The sequence below is a fragment of the Lycorma delicatula genome, chromosome 8 (genome assembly GCF_047948215.1).
Source record: "Lycorma delicatula isolate Av1 chromosome 8, ASM4794821v1, whole genome shotgun sequence".
Taxonomy (NCBI): domain Eukaryota; kingdom Metazoa; phylum Arthropoda; class Insecta; order Hemiptera; family Fulgoridae; genus Lycorma; species Lycorma delicatula.
In genome coordinates, this window is record NC_134462.1 from 15507562 (window position 1) to 15535130 (window position 27569).

A 27569-nucleotide genomic window follows, 5' to 3' on the forward strand; every position below is an offset into this window, starting at 1 on the left:
ATTGGGCATAGAGCTCTACTGATTTTGAAACGAATTGGTTCAGAGGAATGACAGTTAGAGCGAAAAAAGATCGACTTTTCGTTATTTTATTTGGATCTTATCTCATACTACTGAATTAAATCATATGTTTAACTAATGCTTTCATGAAAACTACAGCTTTCTTTAAGAATACATCAAATATTAAATTAATCATTATAAAATATATTTTATAATAAAGATTATTTTTAAAATTATAATAACAGTAACACAGATCAAAAAACGGAAAATAATAATTTTGAAATATTTAAAATAAAAAAGTGATAAAAAATATTTAAAAAAAAGTTATTGTAAGCAATCATGAAAGCATTAGTTTAAGTGCGTGATTTAATTCAGTGGCGACAGATAACAGAGAAAATCCTTTTTTGACCTTAAATTGAGCGTAACTCGAGAACGACTTAGCCAATCTTCATCAAATTTTCATACGCAAAACTTCAGATACACTATTACAACATATCAAGATTTCAATGAAATAGTTGTTAAAATGTTTGAGCCACAAAATTTTATATATAGACTTATTAATATACCTACATAAGGAGACGACAATTTAAGTGAATGGTATATTTGCACTGAAACACACACGCACACACACACACATATATATGTATTATTGTTTTATGTATATATATATATATATATATATAACAATTTCCCCCACGAAACCCAAAATATTACTGTTAATTAGTACAGTTAGCGAACGAAGCGAACGTAGGTTAAGTTTGGTTAGATTATATTTATAAAATAATAAATATAAATGATTATAAGAATGATAAATATATCTGGTTATTGGGTTATTTCTCCTAGCTGGTTATTGTTAATATCAATATTTCTTGCTATTTTCAGTTTTCTACGGGTGAAAAATTTGCAAACTTATGGGGTGGGGGGAAACAGAAGAGTACCAATTTTGATTTTTTATTTCAAATCATCCATATTTCCACCTAATTCTTATTGAATATTAAAAATACAGCTGAAAGCAATGGAAAACTACAGCTGCTTTTTTCCAAGAAAATGTGGCTCTCTGCACATTTTCATATAGCAATGATGGAGGCGCCTTCCTTGGTAAAATATTCCGGAGGTAAACTAGTCCCCCGTTCGGATCTCCGGGTGGGGACTACTAAGGAGGGGGTCACCAGAAAATTAAAAAATAACATTCTACGAGTCGGAGCGTGAAATGTTAGAAGTTTAAAAAAGGTTGGTAGGCTGGAAAATTTAAAAAGAGAAATGGATAGGATAAATGTGGATGTAGTAGGAATTAGTGAGGTTCGGTGGGAAGAGGAAGGCGACTTTTGGTCAGGTGATTTTAGAATAATAAACTCAGCTTCAAATAATGGGCAGGCAGGAATAGGTTTCATAATGAACAAGAAGATAGGGAAGAGAGTAGAATATTTCAAAACGCATAGCAATAGAATCATTGTAATAAGGATAAAATCAAAACGTAAACCGACAACGATTGTTAACGTCTTTATGCCTACAAGCGCCCATGATGATGATGAGGTAGAGTGTGTATACGAGATTGATGAAGCAATTAAACACGTAAAAGGAGATGAAAATTTAATAATAGTTGGAGATTGGAATGCAAGCATTGGAGAAGGCAAGGAAGGAAATATAGTGGGTGAATACGGGCTGGGCAAAAGGAATGAAAGAGGGGACCGACTTATAGAGTTTTGCACGAAGTATAATTTAATAATTCCCAACACCCAATATAAAAATCAAAATAGAAGAATATACACTTGGAAAAAGCCAGGCGATACTGCAAGGTATCAGATAGATTATATCATGGTTAAGCAAAGATTTAGGAATAACTCGTTGACTGCAAAACTTACCCTGGAGCAGACATTGATAGCGACCATAATTTGGTGATAATGAAATGTAGATTGGGGTTTAAAAACCTGAAGAAAAGGTGTCAGATGAATCGGTGGAATTTAGAGAAGCTTGATGAAGAGGAGGTAAAGAAGATTTTTGAGGAGGACATCGCAAGAGGTCTGAATAAAAAAGATAAGTTAGGAATTGTAGAAGAAGAATGGGAGAATGTTAAAAAGGATATTATTAAATCAGCAGAAGCGAACTTAGGCGGAACAAAAAGAACTGGTAGAAAACGTTGGGTTTCAGACAATATATTGCAGCTGATGGATGAACGTAGAATGATAGTGATGAAGAAAGTAAAAAGAACTATCGACAATTAAGAAATGCTATAAACAGGAAGTGCAAACTAGCGACAGAAGAGAGGATTAAAGAAAAGTGTTCAGCAGTGGAAAGAGAAATGAACATTGGTAAAATAGACGGAGCATACAGGGAAGTTAAGGAAAGTTTTGGGGTACATAAATTAAAATCAAATAATGTGTTAAACAAAGATGGTACACCAACATATAATACGAAAGGTAAAGTCGGTAGATGGGTGGAATATATTGAAGAATTATACGGAGGAAATGAATTAGAAAATGGTGTTATAGAGGAAGAAGAGGAAGTTGAGGAGGATGAAATGGGAGAAACAATACTGAGATCTGAATTTAAGAGAGCATTAAAAGATTTAAATGGCAGAAAGGCTCCTGCAATAGACGGAATACCTGTAGAATTACTGCGCAGTGCAGGTGAGGAAGCGATTGATAGATTATACAAACTGGTGAGTAATATTTATGAAAAAGGGGAATTTCCGTCAGACTTCAAAAAAAGTGTTATAGTCATGATACCAAAGAAAGCAGGGGCAGATAAATGTGAAGAATACAGAACAATTAGTTTAACTAGTCATGCATCAAAAATCTTAACTAGAATTCTATACAGAAGAATTGAGAGGAGAGTGGAAGAAGAGTTAGGAGAAGACCAATTTGGTTTCAGGAAAAGTATAGGGACAGTGGAAGCAATTTTAGGCCTCAGATTAATAGTAGAAGGAGGATTAAAGAAAAACAAACCAACATACTTGGCGTTTATAGACCTAGAAAAGGCATTCGATAACGTAGACTGGAATAAAATGTTCAGCAATTAAAAAAAGTTAGGGTTCAAATACAGAGATAGAAGAAAAAATGCTAACATGTACAGGAACCAAACAGCAACAGTAATAATTGAAGAACATAAGAAAGAAGCCGTAATAAGAGAGGGATTCCGATTAGGATGTTCCCTATCGCCGTTACTTTTTAATCTTTTCATGGAACTAGCAGTTGATGATGTTAAAGAACAATTTAGATTCGGAGTAACAGTACAAGGTGAAAAGATAAAGATGCTACGATTTGCTGATGATATAGTAATTCTAGCCGAGAGTAAAAAGGATTTAGAAGAAACAATGAACTGCATAGATGAAGTCCTACGCAAGAACTATCGCATGAAAATAAACAAGAACAAAACAAAAGTAATGAAATGTAGTAGAAATAACAAAGATGGACCACTGAATGTGAAAATAGGAGGAGAAAAGATTACGGAGGTAGAAGAATTTTGTTATTTGAGAAGTAGAATTGCTAAAGATGGACGAAGCAGGAGCGATATAAAATGCCGAATAGCACAAGCTAAACGAGCCTTCAGTAAGAAATATAATTTGTTTACATCAAAAATTAATTTAAATGTCAGGAAAAGATTTTTGAAAGTGTATGTTTGGAGTGTCGCTTTATATGGAAGTGAAACTTGGACGATCGGAGTATCTGAGAAGAAAAGATTAGAAGCTTTTGAAATGCGGTGCTATAGGAGAATGTTAAAAATCAGATGGGTGGATAATGTGTAAAATGAAGAGGTACTGCGGCAAATAGATGAAGAAAGAAGCATTTGGAAAAATGTAGTTAAAAGAAGAAACAGACTTATAGGCCACATATTTAGGGATCCTGGAATAGTCGCTTAAAATTGGAGGGACTGGTAGAGGGAAAAATTGTGTAGGCAGGCCACGTTTGGAATATGTAAAACAAATTGTTAGGGATGTAGGATGTAGAGGGTATACTGAAATGAAACGACTAGCACTAGATAGGGAATCTTGGAGAGCTGCATCAAACCAGTCAAATGACTGAAGAAAAAAAAAATTAAAAATATATCGATTTTTAGCTGATTGGTTAAAAAATTATTTTTTGGGGAAAGGAATTCCGAAAAAGATACGGTGATATTGTTATGAACTGTACCAACACCTGTAATTTTCCAGCTACAATCAAATTTGTAATTTGCAGGTCTTCTTGGATGAGAAAGTCTGCGCGAGTTTCAAGCGCTGGAGTTAAAAATTTAATTGCATATCCAGATCAGTGCTCGTTATTCACTGAAGTTCAACCGTCTTGAAATTTTTCTGCAAATTTTCTTTAATACTTTCTGCAGTTCATATATTTTTATGATTTTGTTTAATCATACGAGAGAAAATATTTACCGGTCTTTCAGTTTTTCACCTCTGGAATGCAAAACACGTATCCCTACATACTGTTTAATTAATTCGCAAAATTGGAGGGCACGCCATCGTAAAATGAGATTTCGAGGTCAGAGACAAAACAGTTTTACTCTTTGATAAAAAATGGTCAAAAATTTGTTCATCACAGGATTTCCAACTTACTGTTCTGTAAGTGTCATAACCCTCTTACCAACTGTTTTGCCTCCACAGCTTTTCGTATAACCTACGGAGGAAAATTCGGGTGAAATCTTTGGTAACCGTTATCTTAAAACAAAGTATTTTAAAACCTATGTTCTTCTCATTTTTAGCTCTAAAATTATCTCTCAAAATATCATCTCTCAAATGATCAACCAGAAAGGGACACTTTCTGGTGGATCATTTGTTTCCAAGTTGTTTTCTGATCCAATTTGTTTCAAAATTCGTTAAAAAAACGCGAATTTTTCTTATGGCATACCAAAATCAGCTTTTCAGAAAAATATACGTAATTTAATGTTATTACAAACAATTTTATTTTTAAAAAGCTGAAAAAAACAATAAAGAAGCGTTCTTGACTATATTTCAACATTATTGATTTCACTTTTACTATTTCTTAATATATCAGGTACGATTGTGAAATTAAAAACTAATAATTTAGCAATTGTGTAACTGCCTACTTTATTAAATAATTGGAGGATCGTATCTCACTTTCATATGATATAAGTCTGAATGAAGTGCAGCAAAAAATATGTATATGTATTTAATAGGCGTACAAGGAAATCATATGGGATCCAGGTCAGATTTTTTAAGTTTTATAAAAACTTATGTTACGTTACAAAACTGTGAGGTAATATTTGTTAAATACATTTTGAAATATTTCTATTGGATATCTCTAAAAATTTTCAAATGATTCTGGTTCTACGGTTTAGAAAATAATTATATATTAGAAAATAATAGTTTACATATAACATCCACAGTTTTAGTTTCTGATTTTCATTTATACAGTTAACAGAAATCATCCGATAATTATTTTATAAAAATTAGTGAAACCGTTCTAGAATTACCACAAATAAATATTTTATCCTGCTGGGTTTTACCGTCGTAGTAAGATAAAAAAGAAACTTAACATTAATTAAATAAAAATAAAAAGACAAATTAAAAGTAATTGTAAGACATAACATTAAAATAAATTTCCATTGTAAAGGTAATTTTAGAGTAAAACAAAGCAAAATTCTAAACAAACCTTTTAAATAGTTGTTAAAAAGAAGGTCAGCTTAAAAAAAAAAATCATTCCTACCAGGCAAAAATATCTAATGAAATGTGAACTGATGGCTTAGGGAATTCTGTTGTTCGAATAAATAGATGAAAAAACCAGGAGAAAACGAAATCTCAAAGGAGAAAGAAATGTTATTTTTTGACAGCTTCAAAAATCGTTAAATTTATTATAAAGAATAAAATATTCTACGAGAATACAAATATCTCTCTTTTTGTAGTTTTAAAATAATTTTTATCATTTATTTAAAATTTATTTTTTTGAAAAGTATTCTTCTAATTTCAGGCAAGTTTTGAAACTCGCTTACTATATAAAATTTTATAGCAACCCATGAAAAATTTATTATGCAGTTTTTTCTTTAGTAAAATTAGTATATGCTTGCTTAACTTATTGCGCGCACGCATACCGTATTTAATTCACGTCCGTGTGGAGGTACTAGTGGCGACGGTCGGCACTAACTAAATTAATGTAATTTTACAACTTACGTAGAATATATTTCGCTTGTACGGCTGGCAGATTGGTGTAGCCGTGAGGCTTAACTCACCAGATACCGAGTCAACCGGGTGATCGAGTTCGAGACCCAGCCAGACCGAGTTACTTTTTTACACTTTAAATATTATTCATTTATTTAATTTTGCCTCTCAACTGTGACGTCAGTCACAACATAGTAGACGACTACAACAGCATTTATGGGGTGGGAGTGCGATTTTGCAAAATATTTTTGCAAATATTGTTATTTTTTAATTGTTAACAAATACGCCTAAGAAAAATATCTTAATTAGGCGAAATCTCGAGATACTGAGGGTGACCTTGTTCTACAGCCTCATTCCACTGACCCTTTAAGTTAAAAATTTAATAGCATCAATGCTTCATATATATGTCATCTATCCGGTTGGCTTGGTGAAAATCGTTCCAGTAGTCCTGGAGATATAAGGTGATTTAGAGTGCGACACTGACACGTACATACAAACATCCGGAAAATTTCCATCCGGATTTTTGGGTTCCTTAAATGTCAGAACGTCAAGATCAGGTGAAAACCGCATATGCCCAAATTGGACCGATTACAATACTTTCCCTTCTAAAGCTATAGCGCTATTTAAACGGGAAAGTAAATAGAGAATAAAAATTAAAAAACCTTTCTATAATGAATGATTAGAAAATTTAATCTTTAGTTTAAGACATCATAAGAAATAATTCGGAAAGATCGATAGGTACGAGTTATATGGAGGAAATGAAATAGAAACTAGAGGAAGAAGAGGAGGCAAAGAGGATGAAAAGGGAGACAGAATACTGAGATCTGAATATAAGAGAGCATTAAAAGATTTAAATGGCAGAAAGGCTCCTGGAATAGACGGAATACCTGTAGAATTACTGCGCAGTGCAGGTGAGGAAGCGATTGATAGATTATACAAACTGGTGTGTAATATTTATGAAAAAGGGGAATTTCCGTCAGACTTCAAAAAAAGTGTTATAGTCATGATACCAAAGAAAGCAGGGGCAGATAAATGTGAAGAATACAGAACAATTAGTTTAACTAGTCACGCATCAAAAATCTTAACTAGAATTTTATACAGAAGAATTGAGAGGAGAGTGGAAGAAGTGTTAGGAGAAGACCAATTTGGTTTCAGGAAAAGTATAGGGACAAGGGAAGCAATTTTAGGCCTCAGATTAATAGTGGAAGGAAGATTAAAGAAAAACAAACCAACATACTTGGCGTTTATAGACCTAGAAAAGGCATTCGATAACGTAGACTGGAATAAAATGTTCATCATTTTAAAAAAATTAGGATTCAAATACAGAGATAGAAGAACAATTACTAACATTTACAGGAACTAAACTGTCGCAGTAATAATCGAAGAACATAGGAAAGAAGCAATAATAAAAAAAGTAATGAAGTAATAAAAAATTAAATGAAGTAAAAATCCTTTTTTTTATTAAATTAATATTTTTAATTCACAACTTAACTCTCAATGGTCGCGATCTATGGCTTAAAACATTCCCTGACATAACACGAATGAATCCTACAAATTTGAAAGCTATCGGTTGGTTCTTGCGTGATAGGAGAACAAACAGACAAATTTTTGGTTTTATACGCGTATTTTAAAATTCATCGTAACTGGGTAAAATATTTCGAGATATCAAATTATATATATAAAATTTTATATTAACCCGATTTTTTAATATTAACCCTATTTGATTGTAATTGATGTAATTGTAATTGATTGATGTAATTTGTCGCAGCAAGCACTATCGATGTATATATAAGTAAAGTTACGTCTATTCGTATATAACAACTAAGAAAAGTTTTTTTTTTATATATATTATCTTAGAATTTTATAAAATTGTTAAAAGTGCATTTGGTTCAATTGTTTTTTTTTTTAATATAAATTTCTATTCGTTGTACTATTTTTACTGGATTACGCCCAAAATTAGTTCACTTGGACGATTTGGTAACATTTTTATCATCATGTCGCTACATTGTTGTTATCATACATATATTCGATAAAATGATAATATTTCAGATTTAAATAAAAATTTTGTTTAATTGTAGGGTAAATCAACGTATAATCAAGATATAAAAATAGAATTAATAAAGATCAATTAAAATTAAGTACAAAAAAAAGCTTAAAAAGTTTTTAGATCAGATAGAATACAAATTTTAAGATTATAATTTAATATAATAATAACAATAATATAAAAATATGATGAAATATTACTTTTAAAAACTGACACGTTGATATGGATGGATTTTGTAGAAAAAAATATTCATATATGTATATAATAAGCGTCAACATATCATAAAATTTAAACCTATTGACAGATTTTTTTCAGATACCTGTAAAAAAAAATCGCTTGTAATATGATATACTTCGTCTATGTTATAAAGCCGTACCGTATCGTAAAATCATATTACAAAGGATATTAAAAATCATTAGATTTGTGCTTTGAAAAAATATAATATTCTACTTTACATTAGATACTTTAATATGAAGTTAAGTTAAATAAATTTTATGGATTTTTAAATTATATTTAAATAATAAATTACATTGAAATTTTATAAAAAAAATGAATGTACCATTGCAAAAAAATAACTCTACACATTATTTTACTAAGAATATTTTTCATCATTTTATCAAAGGAAGTTAAAGACTATTATCAAATTATTTAATAAATGATAAGCAGAATAACAGAATGGCGCACGAAATGAAACAACATTTGATTTTGTTGAAAAATATTTATTTCAATCGCTATATAGAAAAGTAAAATACAACGTGTTTACTATATACCTGGAGATTATGTTCCGCTTATTACATGTTCAGTATGACCACCAACACGTCTAGCAACTTCTTCAACACGAACTCCTATGTTGTTAATAACTCGACAACAATCAATCCTTGGTTAATTCGTTGCACGCCTCAATAATCAGTTCCAAAAATGTACGAGGATGTTTAGGAAAAATCTTTTCCTTTAGAAATTCCCAAAGAAAAATAATCACACGGATTCAAATTAGAACTGTCCGGGGGGCAGTTCTAACCACACGCAAAACGATTAGGAAATCGGTTTGAAATGACATTTGCGTTAAAAGTTTCATGCAGAAAATCTAAAAAAAAAAAATTAGCTGTGTGTGGTCTGGTTCCATTCTACGTAAACCACTTGTTTTCTAATTGAAACCCTTTTGCAAGAAATTGAGGAAAAAAATTATTAAGCAGCATGTTTTTTTAGGTAACGTTCACTGTTTACTATTGCTCAAAAAGTAATGGTCCTGTTACCCGTGATGCACGTTTTCACGAACACGTGTAAGTTTTCGGAAAACCAAAAACTCATATTTTGTTTATTAACGTCTAAATGAAAATCTGCCTCATCTGAAAACCAAACATTGTTCCACAATACGTCTTGGTTCACAGTCCGTTCAGCGAATATCATTCATTGATGTTTGTTGTCAACCATTAATTTAAGCAACACTGTTATTTTGTACGGATAAAAATCCAAATCAGTTTTTAAAATTCGCTGCACAGATCGTCTAGAAATCCCAAGTTGTGCTGCTGCTTTTCTTGTTGATTTGCCCGGTCTCCTCAGCAACACTGCTCTAACAGCTTCGACATTTTGTAGAGAACGAATATTGGCTCGCGCTTACTCTGAAATATTGAACCATCGCTATTAAATGTTTCGTAAATTTTACGTGTTGTTTTAAATGAGAGCGACTACAGAGTTTGAAAATGTGCTCGAAACCGACTTTGTGTAACCATTACACTTTTCGTTTCATTAAAAGCAAGACAACCATTACGCACAGTTCAAAAATCAGTTTTTCTTTGTCAGCCATACGGGAACGATACACAAACAGCGCACTCGGAAAGAGAAGAAACTACTAACTGCTGTCACTTCTGCCAACATATAACACATTAATTTTGATTAACCTATACAATTTTTTCCAAAACAAATGTTGGATCATTTAGTGCGCCACGCTGTATATATATATATATATATATATATATATATATATATATATAGTGTTTCATTTTAATTGTCCCAGGCAATTTTCTCGTTAATTACGCACAATAGAAACAAATTACCTAAACAAAAGTTACTCTGATCGGACGGGATACCTAATTGTGAGACTTGGATACAGTTTTTCAAGGTTAACACGATTTTTTCAAATGGAATGACCTGTTTTTTACCCTACCAATGAAAAGAGCAGAACCTTTTACATTGAAATACGTAGTCACATACATGACCTTGGACCTTTTTTTGAAGGTCATACGGCTAATCCTCAGATATTGTTATACGGTTATACATGTTACACATTTTTGAAGGTCATACAATATTACTGGAATATTTATGTTGAGGCCATTTGTCTCTCAAGCTACGGGAAAGAAACCCACCGGGTTGGTCTAGTGGTTAACGCGTCTTCCCAAATCAGTTGATTTGGAAGTCGAAAGTTACAGCGTTCAAGTTCTAGTAAAGCCAGACATTTTTACATGGATTTGAATACTAGATCGTGGATACCGGTGTTCTTTGGTAGTTGGGTTTCAATTAACCACAGATCTCAGGAATGGTCGAACTGAGAATGTACAAGACTAACACTTCATTTACACTCATACATATCATCCTCATTCATCCTCTGAAGAATTATCTAAACGGTAGCTTACCGGAGGCTAAACAGGAAAAAGAAAGAAAAAGCTACGGGAGAGAGCATAAAAAGACTTTACACTATCGTATTACACTTTCTCTGATGGTTAGCTGTATGTCCTTCAAAAAATGGGCCGAGGTCATATGTATAACTATATATTCCAGTGTAAAATTTTCTGCTCTTTTCAGTGGTGGTCAGTTCAAGGTCAAGTCCAAGGTCATCATGAGGTGTCCTCCTCCAATGTAAGTAATTTTTGCTTAGGTTATTTTTTGTATTGTGCGTATTTTAGGAGAAAATCGCCTGTATAATATATGTAATATGATCAATAATTTGTGTTATATGAATGAAAAAATTATTAGCCTAAGGGTGTTACCTCATTATTTTTCTAAGACTTAGTTATTAGATGTGTAATAATAACACGCAAGATTCATTTTTCGATTAAATTTCAATTAATTTTTAATTGATACATAAATTTATTAGCTGTTTATTTCTTTTTTCTCATAAATATAATTTTTCGTTTAGAAAAACTTTTCATTGAAAAAATATTCATTTTTATACTCGTATTTTATGTTTCAAATTTTCAATAAAGCTTTAACTTTGTATGATTGAAGAATAAAATAAAATTAAAAAAATATTAACAGATTGAAAATACTGTAAGTGAGGTAATTTATATATATATATATATATATTTAAACCTGGTGGTTTCTGTGAGTCTGTTGCTCTTTTACGCCAAAACTACTGAACGATTGAACTGAAACTTTGTATTAGTATAGTTTTTATAACTGGAAAGAATATAGAATCGTTGCTGTTACGAAATATTGCACCGTTTCATGATGGCCGTTTTAACGGCTTGTAAAATCCGGACTAAGTTCTTTACCAATATTCAACTTTACTATGGTTTAACCTTCGTCAAATCGAATTCAGAAACCACTTACACTATTTGAAATTAAGTTTTCTACAAAAAAAAAAAAAACATTCTCTTTTGATATCTCATTCGGTTATTAAAAAAGTATCTTTTTGTGCGACAGTGTACGGCATACATTCCTTTAGATTTGTTCTTTACTTTTAAACGCTTCCAATCTCTACTTAAAGTTGCTTTTTGATGACAAATAAGTTACAAGGGCAGACGCTTCAACTGTTGGTCCCCACTTGGAGAGTCAATGCTTCTCGCATAGGCAACATTTTGTAACTTACTCCAGACGTTTCTGTCAGAACAATCTATATATACAAATTCCAAAGAGAAAAAAGCTGTAAGTATTGTAACAAGTTCAGTCTTTTAGAATATGTTGTTCTCAAACTGTTCTACCAAAAAATAAAAAAAATAAAAATTAAAAAACAAAAAGACACGAAGGACGTTCACCTCCTTGTTGTGTTTGTCGGGTAACGCTAAGAATCATGCAAAATATTTTTTTATCCGTACGAAGGACTGGTAACCAGTTATAATTACTATTTTTGAGATGGGGCCGGATTAAGATTAATATAATGAACAAAAGTTGGATTCCAGGGGGCAGAGTCCCCTTGCCTAATACTTTATAATACTTGAAAGATTTTATTTATAAATTTTAATTTTAAATGCTTATCCATAATAAACTGTCGTTTGACAGAATGATTAAAATTCTATTAGATAAATAACATGTCAGAATATCAATTTTTTTTATTATAGGTAATTTTTTTACAGTTTTATAAATTTTACTTTTCCAAAAATTTCCAGAAAAACCGTTTCTTTTTTTTTGTTTTCACGCCAACAATAAGAAAACCGAAAATGACACTCAGTCATTTTCCAATGTTATTTTAGAAAATTGACCCTGAAAAAATTACTGAAGTAATTAAATTTTATCTAAATATTTTTTATTAACAGTAACATAACGTCCACTAAGTTATATGGCGCTTAGTGTAGAAACAGCATATATAGATCATAATACACCAGAAAAAAACTCATGTTTCATCATAAAATAGTGATATTTACAACAAATTTTTATATATTTTGTGTAGTTTATAAAGTTTAGTTTAATTTATTGATATAAGTTTAAAAAATAGGTTTTTTTAATTAATATTCTATTATAATGATATAAAAGCATTTACTTTTAAAACGTTTAGGTTACAAAAAACATGTAGCCAGTAATAGTTTGACGGAACTAACATAAAATATACATTGTATTTATGTGAACGAAACTTTCCAAAAATAACCAACGCTCTAATTTACTTTACAGATGAACACCAGATTTATAGGTTGTAGAACACCATCTCTTGTTTTATTTAACCCCGGAGTATTACTTCTGTGCTCATTCATATACCATAAAATGTAGAAAACATGGGGCTAATGTAATGTACTCATTTGCTTAATGTTTCAAATGTAAATGATGAAAAAAATAAATTGTTTTGCACAACAGGGTACTTACTACTACTGTATTCTGAATAATGTAATGCACTCATTAGTCTCTTTTTTACGTTTTAACGTAAAAAAAAAAGAATACATTTTACAAATTGTCACTCGCTCTGTACTGTATTCTGTTTAATTAGCAAAACTGTATATATATATGTATATATATATATATATACACATACACATCTATATTTGCGACATTTTTAGCAGAAATTACACGGTAAATTAATTTTACAGTTAGCCCATCCGAGCTGGTCTACTGTTTAATTCGTCGTAAATTCGGTTGTTTAACAGCTGATTTTTAAATTCAATGGTTTTGAGGTTCAAATCCAAGTAAAAGTTAGTTGCTTTTATACGGATTTCAATACTTTGGTGTATACAGAAGATACTTTGGTGGTTGGGATTCAATTAACCACACGTATTAGGAACGGTTGGTCTAGATTTCTACAAGACTAGACCTCATTTACACGTCATATGTTTAATTCTCATCTCGTTGGGCCGTAGTGAGATAGTTGCTTATTGCTCACTACTTGAACAGATTCCAACATGCATATTAAAAAAGTGATAAAATAATTTAAATAAATAAAAACCGACTTCAAAAAATAATAGTACTAAATTGTTACAAATAATTATATTTTTATTTATTAACTAAAGTAAATTTATTTACAACAAATAACCATTTTTGAAGTCGGTGTTAGCCAACATAAGTTAAACAAAAAAAAAAAACCTATTATCTTTGTAATACAAATCCTGCTTCAAACAATGCAAAATTGGTAATGGAAGTTTTACTACAATAAAATGCGATCTAAAAAAAAAATATAATACAAGAATAAAATGCGAATTATAAAAATGTGATATAATAATACTTTATAGATGCTTAGGTAAATCTATTATCACAATGTCTTAGCCAAGTAAAGATGAGGTACGGTCGTGAGACGCTCTCTTTTATATGCACTTGAGATCCCATTTTACACGGGATCTCATAACGTTTTGTTTAATTTGTGTTAACAAGTTAAACAAAATACGTGGAGGGATTATGCAAGGGAGAAGAGGAAATTGCTTGACATTAACCTTAAGAAGATGGTTGCTGGTTAAGAGATCACAATTTTCTTTGTCCAATAAAATTCTGCTTTGCAAGGCTTTCTTGAAACCGATATGGGCGTACGGGATTGAACTGTGGGGAACAGCAACATGGAGGTCATTCAACGGTTTCAGAACAAACTTCTACGGAACGTAACCCACGCGCCGGTGTTCGCGAGGAATGCTGAGATCTACAATTACGTAGGTATTCCATATGTTCGAGAGGAAGTTGGACAACTAGTTTTGAGGTATATGTTCAGGTTGGATAAGCATATTAATCATCTACCTTTGAATCTGCTAGGCAACACCGAGGACGTGAGAAGGCAAAAAAAAGGCTTGTTAATGGCGCGTTATGGTGATCCGGTTGGCGGCTTGGTGCTCACGTTTATTGTTTTTTTGGCTATTTCAAAGTTACTGTTTCGTTTATTTAAAGTTATTATTTTTGTTTTGTTTTAAGGTTAGTTGATTGGACATTCGATAGCACTATCAAATGTTACATTATTTTTCTTATACTATTGTGTGGTCGTTATGTTATGTATTATTTGAGGATTATCATCGGGTTGACCTCTTTCATGTGATGGTCAGTCATATGTCTTTTTATAGCTTCATGCTAGAAGATGTTTGTCAGTGAATAAAGAAATTCAGCAAAAAAAAAAAATCAGAAACAAATTTGTGTTGGCTGGCACCGACTTCAAAAACAGTTGTGTTGTAAATATTTTTACAACATTATTTAGTTAATAAATAAAAAAGTAATTAATTATTTGTAACATTTTAATTGTATTATTGGTTGAAGTCGGTTTTTATTTTTTATAAATTATTTTATAAAACTTCCTCCTTTCGTACTGTGCAAGCGGTCAGCGGCTAAGGATGTCGAGCCTTTCCTTTTTTGTATTTTTCCTAAGATTATCATCGAATTTGGTTAACATTTGTATGGAACTATTCCGAAAGTATGCTCTTTCGATTAAAAAAAAAAAAAATTATCAAAATCGGTTAAAAAAATCAAATCGGTTGGAGATATTGCGTAACATACATTAAAAAAAAAAATTGTTGAATTGATAACCTCCTATTTTGAAGTCTGTTAATAAATAATAATAAAAATAATTTTTAATTAGAAAATTAAAAACTTTTTAAATGACTGCATTTAAGTTGCTGATTAGAATGGACCAAAATGCTGATTTTGGTCGCTAATATCATCATTACATCATTAATTCATAATTTTTTTTTTAATAGATTATTACATTATTTTCTTTCTTTTTTTAACCGACTTCAAAAAAGGAGATTATGTATTCGACCCGTGTATGTTTTTTATGTTTGCCCATAACTTTTTTTTCCTATTAATCCGATTGAAATAAATCTTAATGTAATCGACGTAGCTACTTTTCGCGGTGGTACTATGATGTTGAAAAAACACATTTTTAAAAAAAAAAAGCCGGTCTAAAAATTGACAAAAAAGTTTTTTTTTGCCGTCCGGGGAGTAGATAGGAGGGCCAGTGAGAATGAAAAAACTATGTTTCATCATGTTAAAACTACAACAATTTTAAATTTTTCTAGGTTTGAAAAACCTAAATTGTAAAAACATAAACCTAAAAATCTAAATATTTTTTATAAAAATTTAGATACCTTTAATTGTGGGTTATGAAACTAACTGTTGATATTAAGAAAGTAATTAAATGTAAACTGGTGTGATTAGATGTATTTATATTAAAATAAAGATACACAAAATAACCGTTTTAGAGATAAAATTATTCTACAAAGGTAACATTTAATAAAAATAATTGTGCGGGCCCGTATGTATTTTCCAGTCCATTTTTTTTTCAGCAAACAATTTCTAAAAAGTAACTTTACGTAAGTAGCTAGTAACTAAGTCAGTGAGTGACTTAGTGTCCCGTAACTCATACGGGACATTTTGACTTTTATTGGATTTCGGGTTCGATAATAACCACACCGATTTTTCGCCTCAAAAAAGTTAAAATTGACTTAATATTTTCTGAATTATTAACTTCACCTTCTTTTATCAAAACGTTTTGTGGCCAAAATTTCTTTCAGGACAATTGAATAATTTGAATTGCATCCTTTCGTTAATTTAAATATACGATATTATTTTTTACATTAAATAATTTAATCTTATATATATATATATATATATATATATATATATATATATATATATAAATGTTTGTTTGTCCCTCATGCGTTCCTATACCATTCATCTGATTGCGATGAAACTTTGGTGAGTTGTTGTGCGCACGCCTGGGAAAGTTTCTGAATCAGTTTGGATCCGCTGGTGGCGCCTAAAAAATAAATGTGGTTCTAGTATTTAATAAGGGTTTAGGTTTCTGAATTGGAGGTCTTCGGAAGAAGAAGAGGGAGAAGATGAAGACGAAGAAGAAGGAAGACCAGCCACTCGTCTCAACATCACGGACTGGAGTCCGGAACAGAGCCCAGCAGAGATGCGTCCTGAAGGGCAGCCATACCAGAAGCGGATGAAGAGCTTCTACACAACCTCTCCTTTTCAAAACTTACAGTAAGATAAAATAACCCAGCAATTGCGACTCCTCCGGAAAAGGGGACGCATTGCTCCCTCCTTACAGGTAGTGCCCCGTTGTGGCGTATTCCTGCTAGCCTATTAAAGAGTTAGCACCGAAAGGACTTCAGTGGACGGTCTGAAGGGGAATTACGTCGGGAGGACAGGCTTTATAAGCCTAGCCTTCCGCGGTCTACCCGTAAAATGTGTTCGATAACGCTGGTTTAACAACGGATTGGAATGCAATTAAATCCGTCCTTAAAACACTAAATAATAATAAACAAAACTTGAAAAAATTAGACCCGCTATTTAAAATTAACCCTTTTAAAAAAAACAAGCCCGATTAGAATGATCCAGCAGCAAGGGACTCTGTCCAGGTTCTGCGATGGAGTAGGGAGTAATAAACTCCTGCCAACTTTGCATTCCGTTTCTGAATTAGGTTGGATCCGCTAGGTAGCGCTGGGGACGAGATGTTTCGAAAAATTGTATTTATAGTCCGATTTGGCTCATATTCAGAATATACTTAGTTACGTAAAAAAAAATATTTTTGCGAAAAATATACTTTTGGAAAAAGAGAATAGGGAAAAAGGGAAAGGTTAAATTTTGTGAAGTTCCGTAATGTTCAGTTTTTTAATGTTTTATTAAACTTTCAATTGTGTTCCTTTAATCTATATACGATTCTCGTATATACTTAATCTGATTTAATCTCTTATATACTCAAATCTAGCAATAGCGAAGCATTGCCGGGTCAGGTAAGTCACCTATATTAATCTTGATTTATCTTCAGATTGAGCCACAAGATGAAAATGACTTTATCGGTAATTACAATTTGATCGCCTAAATAATTTTGTGAACCATTTAACGGATACTCATAATACAGTGGGCTTTGTCACTAAATACATATTAACTGATTGTAAGTTACAGTTTCATGAAAGTTTTGGTAAACTTACGCAGTCCTGGACTTGTTGGGATTACAGAAAAATTCAAATCACAAGTTAGGAGTACTGAAATAACGTAGTGTAACAGATTGTGCGATGAGTAGGTGTTAAAATTGCTACAAAGAATAAATAACATTAAAAATAAATAAATAAAAACTTAGAATTTATTAACTTTAAGTGTGTCACGCCAATGTCCACAGAGTATTCAGACAATTTTCCCAAAGATGTTTTTATTTTTTAAATTATATTTATAATGTACTAGCTGAGTATCGGCTTTTCCCTGGTTGTCTCTCAAAACTATCCAAAATATTTCTACGAATTCATAAAACTTTTCCTGTTAAATGGGTTGACGTTGTTCCCTGTCATAATATCCTGTCACTTAAGTTGTCAATTATATTAGAATATTATACTTAAACATTGTTTTCACGATCAGAAAATCAAGTAACATGTATATGATACGATAAATTTGATTAATCCGGTTATTATGCGTAATTACCGGTGAATTTGATTAATCGCCTCCAATGTTGGTGAGTTGTGCGCACGCCCGCGAAGGTTTCTGAATTAATATGGACCCACTAGGTGGCGCTGGGGCCGAGATATTTCGAAAAATTGTACTTATGGTCCGATTTGGCTCGTATTCAGAATATATATTACTTACGTGAGAAGAAAATTTTTTTGCAAAAAAATGGCCAATCTAGGTGGCGCTGGGTTGAGATATTTATGAAACAAACAAATACACAAACAGACTTTCTTCTTGTGTATATATATATATATATATATATATATATATATATATATATATAAAAGATAATGTTCTTATATGTGTCTGCTACAGACTAAAAAACTACTGGATCGATTTACGCGTGGGTTTTTGCAAAATGATCTGACCAGTAGAAAGAAAATTAGGAGTATTTTGACCGACTAATGTGTTTTTAGAAAGTAGTTTGAATTAAATCCGATAGGTAGTGTTGTTTTGACAGTTGTATTTATGTACATTCTGACTTTTTATGAAGTGAAAGGTCAAATTTTGTGAAGTTCCGTAATGTTCAGTTTTTTAAGTTTTATCAAACTTTCAATTGTGTTCATTTAATCTATATATATACTCAAATATAGCAATAGCGCGAAGCATTACCGGGTCTGCCAGTATTTAATAAATTTCTATATTCTTATTAAATTCTCCACTCTTTCTCTCTCTAATAAAAAAATGAATTTTGAAGGTATATTTGCGTAGAAATTATGATTTGTAAATGAGCAAACATTTTTTCTTTTATTTAATATACATTTAAATACGATAAAAATTGAATTCAGTTATCTAATTTATACCTGTTGATATCTGCTATTAAGTTATATTTTAACGGTCCTCTTTACGTTCTAGAGCCGTACGGAATGTTCTCAGCCTGACACAGAGACAGTGGAAGTATAACTAAATGACTACGATATTTTTCAGGTCTAATCCTTTAGACGGCATGTTGCGAAGTTTCAGACGACTGCGTTTGGTTGCTTGTTTGTGGTAATCGAGTAAAGCAAATGAGTTTTGATATTTTCTGAATAATAGCTAAAGTTGACTTCGAACTGTTTTAACGTTGACGGAAATAGAAAAAAGAGCTGAATTTCACTTTTAAGGTTCTTTCTTTGCATTTTCGACGGTAAAAATGTGAGCTGTTGAATTTTAACGTAGTCGTTCACAATTCAAGACGATGAAATCTCGGGATGACATAAACCACTATCACCGACGAAATCGTCACAAAAATTTATAATACTATGTTAAACGAATGCCGATTGAAGTTACGTGAATTTACTGACATCGCAAACATTTCGCTAGACCGTATCTTCTACATTTTAGACGATTTTCAGGGTATGAAAAAACTTTTGTGGATACCAAAGATATATGACTTCGACTGAACACCTCTCAAGGCTGATTATACATATTTATGTCCGAGGAAGACAGTTTAATTTGCATATTTAAGACTTATTTAATTATACCGATTAAAAAGAATATAATTCAAAACGAACAGAATTTATAAAAACTTTTAATCATTTGAAACAAAGACAACAAAACATCTATATCTTTGATTAAACGCGTAATTATTTTTTATTAATATTCAAAACGATATTAACACATGACTAAGGTAAATAAATTATTAATAAACGAGCAAAAATTTAATTAATTAACAAAACCCCAAAGGAATATTCAATTACGTAGTAATTAATCACTCTATATTTAGAATAATAAATTATAGCATACGTAAATGAAAATTACGTTAAAAAAAGGTTGTCGGTAATGTAAAAGGTAATTAATAACATAAACGTTATATTTTATATAATGCATGAACTGTTAAAACCAATAAGCTTTGTATATTCAGATATTAAGAATCTCTGAGGACAATAAACACAACACGTCATTATTTAACCATTATAATTTTCCTTTACGGCATAATAGGGATAAAAATAAAACATTAAATAAAAAAAAGTAATGATTCAAAATTTTTTTTTAATTGAAAATAAAGTACTAACATAAAACTGAGATATTTGGGTTTATTTTTTGAGTCGGTCATTTCACTGATTTGCTGGTATTCTATGTTACTTTCTTTTCTGTATTAATCTTAAAAAAGGTCATTCATAAATCAACAAAACCTTAAACGAAAGTAAATCATATACTTTCAAGTTTGTTACAAAGGGTTCTTGGTGAGGCAGATATTTTTCTGAGACTGTATTAGGTAAGAACGTTCATAATTCATAGATAAAATGATTCGTGTTCCTTCGATTATAACCGTAGTTTTAAAGCAGTACAATAAGTATGCTGTTTTCACTAGTCCAGCGTATATTTATTGCGGAAATTATTTAATCACGATATTACCCTGAATGTCAAGAAGTTTAAGTAAACGTAGTCGCCCTTTGCCTTTGTTACATGATGACAGGTTTTTATTTTCTCAAAGAAACGGACTGGGAATACTCTCTCAACAGACTGGACTTTCGATCTCGGTTGTTGACAAGGCTTAAAAAAAAAAACAAGTTAAAATCCGCAACGAATTCAAGTAGCGCAAGAAACTGATATTTACAGATTATTTCTATACTACAGGCGGTTCTAATAATGTTTCAATCGAGCGGGATTTGAACGTTGTTATTTTATTCGAATAAAACATGATTTAATTTTTCTGGATGCATTAACAACCAAAACAGTACAGTACGGAGTTCTGAAAATCTTTATTATGAAAGACCATCACATTTTCAAAACTTTTTTTTGGTACGAGATTTCGCGACGAAGAGTGACCGGACCTAAGATTTTCACAGGAATATTAACTGCAAAACGTTATTTAGGATTATTATAAATTTCTTAGCGTTGCTTAAACAGAAAAACGAAACTGCCAGTTACTTAAAAGACAGCTAATTCCACTATGGAATTTTTATGCAAATTTTTCTACGATCGTGGAATCTCTCGTGGACTGCAGTCTCTACGATACCCGAATCTCTTTTCACAATTTTTTAATTTTTTGGGATCATCTGAAAGATACTGTTTTCAAGAACAACCCGTACGCTTTGGATGAATCTAAAGGAAACATCGAAAAACGTTAGCTCTTACATCGGGTACCCCAGTTCTAAGGAAAGTCGTACTGAACGCAAAGAAAGAGTTGTACACCACTAAGTAGACATTTTGAACATTTATTATGTCATTTAAATGAGAAAAATTGAACTATTGTCTGTTTAGTTTCCTGTATCACACAATTAAATCAATAATCATCAAATAAATATAATTTGTTTTAAAGTGAGTTGCGTGGCTATTAGGAAATCACACAGCCTCATCCCAACACCATACGGGAAGACGTACGGGAGTGACGTTACCGATCGCCACGTCACTCCCTCCTTTCAAAGCCCTAAGGGGCTTTACGGGAGGTCGTCTTTTGACCCTCTGATTACATCTCACAGTCAACAGCCAGGCGTCAGTCGGGATACCACCGATGTAAATGCCTCGGCAGACATTTACTTCGTAAATTACCAAACAGCATCAGTAAATTTGATTAATTTTCGCTTTATTATCTGGAAGTATTATGTTTCATTATTGGGGGTTACTAAATCTAAAACCCCATAACCCTGCAACTGGGGCAGTCAAATCCGAATATAAAATATCTGTGAATTTATTGTCTGAGCAAAGCGAGATCCTGTTAATTTGATCTTTTAATATTTCATCCGTGTTTATTTTAGTAATGCAGTTATGGCTAAACACATGGTGATATGTATGAAATTTTTATTTCGTTTCCTTGTTATTAGGCCGGGTCAAATGTTATAACAACTGTTGATACAATTTTTTTGTTTTAAAATGATGGCCGTTACTGGTGTCCGGAGAAGCACTAAATGTTTCGCTCCTGATACATCCCCATTTCGGATGTTTTTTTTGTAGGTATTACTACTAGTCATCAAAGTTTAGAAAGCGTAAACACGTAAATATATTGTAGTAGTTTTATCTCTTTTTTCTGTTTAGCTTCCGGAATCACCATAAGGTATTACTATGGAGAATGATAAGAATGAAGAACAGTCTCAGGTCGACTATTCCTGAGATGTTAACATTACTTTGTAGATATTAACATTTTTATATCTTTATGCTACATTTATTCTTTTAAAACTCATTTCAATAAAAATTTTAAAAAATACAAAAGAAAAACGTGAAAATCAACAGAAGTATTATCTCGGCAAGCCATCAGTTCAAAGTTTATAATGATAAATCAATAATAATCAATTAATCTTTAACATTGTGTAAACCTTAAAAATTAATCATGTTCAACAATTTTTTTTTTTTTAATTTATTTTAAATTTCACCGTTTTAATTTTATATTATTATACAGATAATTTTGTTAAATTCAGTATGAAATAAGCTAAATATAATATGTACAGAACTGCCAATATTTATTTAGTTACGTAGTAAGTATTTTTTTTTTTTTTTTGTCTTCAGTCAGTTTACTGGTTTGATGCAGCTCTCCAAGATTCCCTATCTAGTGCTAGTCGTTTCATTTCAGTATACCCTCTACATCCTACATCCCCAAAAATTTGATTTACATATTCCATACGTGGCCTGCCTACAGAATTTTTTCCTTCTACCTGTCCTTCCAATATTAAAGCGACTATTCCAGGAAGCCTTAGTATGTGGCCTATAAGTCTGTATCTTCTTTTAACTATATTTTTCCAAATGCTTCTTTCTTCATCTATTTGCCGCAATACCTCTTCATTTGTCACTTTATCCACCCATCTGATTTTTAACATTCTCCTATAGCACCCCATTTCAAAAGCTTCTAATCTTTTCTTCTCAGGTACTCCGATCGTTCAAGTTTCACTTCCATATAAAGCGACACTCCAAACATACACTTTCAAAAATCTTTTCCTGACATTTAAATTAATTTTTGATATAAACAAATTTTATTTCTGACTGAAGGCTCGTTTAGCTTGTGCTATTCGGCTTTTTATATTGCTCCTGCTTCGTCCATCTTTAGTAATTCTACTTCCCAAATAACAAAATTCTTCTACCTTCATAATCTTTTCTCCTCCTATTTTCACATTCAGTGGTCCATCTTTGTTATTTCTACTACATTTCATTACTTTTGTTTTGTTCTTGTTTATTTTCACGCGATAGTTCTTGCGTAGGACTTCATCTATGCCGTTCATTGTTTCTTCTAAATTCTCTTTACTCTCGGCTAGAATTACTATATCATCAGCAAATCGTAGTATCTTTATCTTTTCACCTTGTACTGTTACTCCGAATCTAAATTGTTCTTTAACATCATTAACTGCTAGTTCCATGTAAAGATTAAAAAGTAACGGAGATAGGGAACATCCTTGTCGGACTCTCTTTCTTATTACGGCTTCTTTCTTATGTTCTTCAATTATTACTGTTGCTGTTTGGTTCCTGTTCATGTTAGCAATTGTTCTTCTATCTCTGTATTTGAACCCTAATTTTTTTAAAATGCTGAACATTTTATTCCAGTCTACGTTATCGAATGCCTTTTTTAGGTCTATAAACGCCAAGTATGTCGGTTTGTTTTTCTTTAATCTTCCTTCTACTATTAATCTGAGGCCTAAAATTGCTTCCCTTGTCCCTATACTTTTCCTGAAACCAAATTGGTCTTCTCCTAACACTTCTTCCACTCTCCTCTCAATTCTTCTGTATAGAATTCTAGTTACGATTTTTGATGCATGACTAGTTAAACAAATTGTTCTGTATTCTTCACATTTATCTGCCCCTGCTTTCTTTGGTATCATGACTATAACTTTTTTTTTTTGAATTTAAACGTAAGTATAAAATATAAAAATTTAGAGATACCCGCAAAAAAACGGAGAACATTTTTTTTCTTTGAAATACTTTTACAATTACTTAACTGTTATTTAAAATCCTTTTTTCATACTGAAAGAAAGAAATGTTTATTTACAACAATCTAACGTAGGTTTTATTCGTAACCACTTTTCTATTACTTAATTTCAACCTTTTTATTAATTTATTAAAGATGTTAGGCAAGTAAATCTTAAAAATTCAACTCGGTGTAAAGCATCCATCGAGCTTTTCTATTGACCAGCTTATTCATATATACGTATATAAGATTGAATTAAGACAATTGAAATTATTAATAAAAATAAATTTACTAGAGGTGAAACGATAGAATAGAAAGAACATATTGGTTTAAAGGACAAAACAAAAATAAGAATAAAATTTTTAATTAATTTCCGATTCATGTAAAATAATCTTCCCACCAACTTATTTAAAATACAATTCATTCTCTTAAAATAAACAAAATTACTATCGTAGATAAGTTAAAAATAATACTAATTAAAGAATTATTTGTTCAACGGCTGTAATATAACGTTTAAATTACGCAGTTGGAATCTGTATCCATAATGACGCTCAATATCAAACGATTTTATTATGATACAGATGTTCAACCAATTAAAAGTATTCTCTTCAACCACTAACCAATCAAAAGTGGATATTGTTTAATGTATCAGCTGTTATTTTTTATTTTTATTTTTTTAATATTAATCCGATTTAATGGTTAGCAAGCAAAGTATTAATTTGAAAGTGCACCGATATGTAACAAAGTTTATATATTACACTGTTTATATATTTTTTAATTACGTCGAATTCTGAGGAAGAAATGTCTTTAACAACGATCGATGTTAAAGAAAGGCAGAATTTAAAAATAATAACCTATTGCAATAGAAATGTATTGTTTAATGTATTTTTTGAAAAATTAAAAAAATATATATATTCCGTAAACAATTTATTCTATCACTGATTTACATAACTCAGTCGTAGAAAAAATACGGTATGCACCTCTTTATAACGGTCATTATTACACTCTTGCGAAATTTTCGACACTTGCCAACAAGGCTCGTTTCGTAAATTACTTCGCACTCGTGCATTAATGACTACCATTATAGGCTGGTTACATAATGTACTATTAAAAAACACATCAATATTTTCCGTTCCGTTTAAAATGTACGTAAATAAATATGCTCTCAAATAATAATTAACGCCTTTTTAATAGTAAATTATTTTTTATATTTACCTTAAAATCATTTCATAAATTTACGTTTTAAATGATTTAATTTGAAATTTAATCACATCTATATTTTTATTTAGTAATTGATTATGTATTCTGTGATGCTGCTCTTTTTTAAGAGCCGTTTTATTACGGTTTTCCTCGATTAATCCAGGCAAATATTGAGGCAGTTCCTTTTTTTTTACCGGGGAATAGCATATCGTTTTTTTTTTTTTGTTAACGATGTATCGGAGAAATACCATTTACAGAGAGTAAATGGTATTTCTCCGATACCCAAAGTGGTGGAGTGTTGGACTCGCACGGGTTCGGCTAGATGTTGGTACCCGCACCCTACCAACTAAAACTCTTCTCTCACCCCTGGCTCCCCACCCTTCCTGGAACCACTTAAGCACTTACATTTCATCTAGAAGGAGGGTAATACACCCATACACTCATTTCTACACCACAAAAACACAATAAGGCGTAGGTTACTGGGAAATACCATATCTACTCGTTCTTGATTTGTTCATCACAAAAAAAAAATTTTAAGCACTTAATTTTTCTTTTGATAATGGTGACATCAACGTTACCATGGTAATCTAAATAAGATTTTTTTTTTTTGTCTTCAGTCATTTGACTGGTTTGGTGCAGCTCTCCAAGATTCCCTATCTAGTGCTAGTAATTTCATTTCAGTATACCCTCTACGTCCTACATCCCTAAAAATTTGTTTTACATATTCCAAACGTGGCCTGCCTACACAATTTTTTCCTTCTACCTGTCTTTCCAATATCAAAGCGACTATTCCAGGATGCCTTAGTATGTGGCCTATAAGTCTGTCTCTTCTTTTAACTATATTTTTCCAAATGCTTCTTTCTTCATCTATTTGCCGCAATACCTCTTCATTTGTCACTTTATCCACCCATCTGATTTTTAACATTCTCCTATAGCACCGCATTTCAAAAGCTTCTAATCTTTTCTTCTCAGATACTCCGATCGTCCAAGTTTCACTTCCATATAAAGCGATGCTCCAAACGTATACTTTCAATCGTATCTTTTTCTGACATTTAAATTTGTTTTTGGTGTAAACAAATTATATTTCTTACTGAAGGCTCGTTTAGCTTGTGCTATTCGGCATTTTATATCGCTCCTCCTTCGTCCATCTTTAGTAATTCTACTTCCCAAATAACAAAATTCTTCTACCTCCATAATCTTTTCTCCTCCTATTTTCACATTCAGTGGTCCATCTTTGTTATTTCTACTACATTTCATTACTTTTGTTTTGTTCTTGTTTATTTTCATGCGATAGTTCTTGCGTAGGACGTCATCTCTTTTTTTAACGAATTGATTTATTTATATAGTGGGGGTGTATGTGTGCTCGCGCACGCGCGTATAACATGTATGAGACGGGAAAATTGTCTTATTTTTTAAAAAATTAACAAGAATTGTTGAATATCAGCGAAAGTAAATGCAGATAATAACTACAGCACGAAGTCATTAATTTCCGATACAAATAAAATACTTGACTTATAAAAAAAGAGAGTAAGATAACATAAAAAAAGAAAAGGCTAAAGAAGACCTATAAAGTAATCGAAATAAACAACCGGATTAGTTTAAAAAAGATGTGTATATTCAAAATTATAAGAGAACAATTTTGAAAATCAGATTATCATTATGTTGAACTTGATAGTAGGGAAAGAAAAAGAGATATTTACAATACGTATAAGAATCGCATAGCTATAGATAAAGCATAAGATAAAACGAGGTAAACTCTGTTTTAGAAAGGAGAATGACAAGGATTTTATCTATCCCAATTGCTTTTCTACTGGGGATCAAAAAATAGAAAAAAGCAGTAAGGAAGTCGATCAGAAAAAAAAATCCAAAGTGGACTGATGATCCTTGAGATTATCAGTTTACTTTGGACTGTTGAGTTGAAATTGAGATTTGCTTACGGTGTCGTTTTTTCAGCTAAAACTAAAACCGAGCTGCAGAAATACAGTAAAACGTTTCATCATGAGATAGAGAAAGAGATAGAGAAAGACCAATTCCGAATACTGTAAAATTTTCGATATAGAAAGATAGTTTTTCGTTTAAATTTTAGTACAATTACTTTTTAAAAAAAAAATTTAATTAATTTTTTGTTTGCTGTTTAATATGCTGTTTGATATTGGTACATAAGACAATAAAAACAAAATTTTAATTAAGTTTAAAAAATTCACTAACCGAATTTTTTATCTAACACTATTGATTCAATTTTAAAACGGTTACTATACAAAAAATTTACTTTTTTCAACCCTTTTATAATAAATCCTATTTTTTTTCGATTACAATTACAAATTTTTCCCTTTTTTTAAGTCACAGCTAATTTA

The 27569-nt window shown here is 31.3% G+C and overlaps 1 protein-coding gene across 1 annotated transcript in view; it reads left to right on the forward strand.

Annotated features, from left to right (window-relative positions):
- Nucleotides 1-27569, forward strand: part of LOC142328921 (uncharacterized) — a 407317-nt gene that overhangs the window by 46695 nt on the left and 333053 nt on the right. The window lies entirely within an intron of this gene.